Source organism: Henckelia pumila, chromosome 3, assembly GCF_033568475.1.
Source record: "Henckelia pumila isolate YLH828 chromosome 3, ASM3356847v2, whole genome shotgun sequence".
NCBI classification, from domain to species: Eukaryota; Viridiplantae; Streptophyta; class Magnoliopsida; order Lamiales; family Gesneriaceae; genus Henckelia; species Henckelia pumila.
Genome location: NC_133122.1, coordinates 69,486,311 through 69,487,509, shown reverse-complemented (window position 1 = coordinate 69,487,509; position 1,199 = coordinate 69,486,311).

Below are 1,199 nucleotides of genomic sequence, written 5' to 3'. Positions count from 1 at the left end.
AAAGTAACTTAAAACCGTTCTGCAAAATTAAATAAACATCTCCCACGGCTTTTGCTTCAACTCTGGAACCATTTCCGAGCCTCAGCTGGGTCTCACCCATCCTAAGCCTGCGACTTCTTGTCATCACCTGCAAATCATTGCAAATGTGAGATCCACATCCGGTATCCAATACCCAAGAAGTAGTATTAAGTGAAACATTTATTTCAATATAGAACATACCCTTTGCAGTTCGCAACTGCTCTAGATATTCCTTGCAGTTACGCTTCCAATGACCGGGCTTCTTGCAGTAATGGCAAACATCCTTGGATTTTTCCATGTTTGAAGCCTTTGTCTTGTACTTCTTCTCGGGTTCGATTTTCTTGGGTGGGGCAGAACGTTTCTTACCCTTTGTACTTGGCCCCTTCTTAGCAGAAGAAGAGGAGCCCACCAAGAAAGCCGGTTTATCCTTCTTTAATGTGGATTCATATGTCACAAGCATATTGACCATCTCTTCAAGGGAGGCCTCTATCTTGTTCATATTGAAATTTACCACAAATCCGTCAAACAAAGAAGGAAGAGACAGAAGTAGTAAGTCCACGTTGAGTTCATGCTCCAACACCAAATCAAGGGTTACCAACTTCTGTATGAGCCAAATCACTCGTACCCCATGATCACGGACCGAAGTCCCTTCACGCATGCGACACGTCATTAGCTCCTTTACAGTAGCGAACCTTTCAGCCCTCGATTGAGCCCCAAAAAGTTCCTTGAGTTGAACGTGAATGTCAGCAGCATTCACGGTGTCCTCAAATCGCCTCTGGAGTTCATCAGACATCGAGGCTTGCATATAGCATTTGGTCTTGATATCATGGTCCCACCATGTATCAAGCTTGGCTAACTCCTCCGGACTTACGTCAGCTGGTGCTTCCTTCGGAGGAGATTTTTCTAACACGTAGAGCATCTTCTCCGAAGTCAAGACAATCTTCAACTTACGGAACCATTCCGTATAGTTTGCGCCAGTCAACTTATTTTGTTCGAGGATCGAGAAAAGTGGATTACGCGAATTCATCTTATGAAATACTGAAAAGAAACAGACAAATATCAGTGATTGTTTAAGCAATTTTCTAAGACATAAAATAGGCGAAATTTATTTTATGAATCTCACTCCCACTATTTTAACGATTTCACTACCCTCTAGTGAAAACGGGAAACTGTTTTCCTTA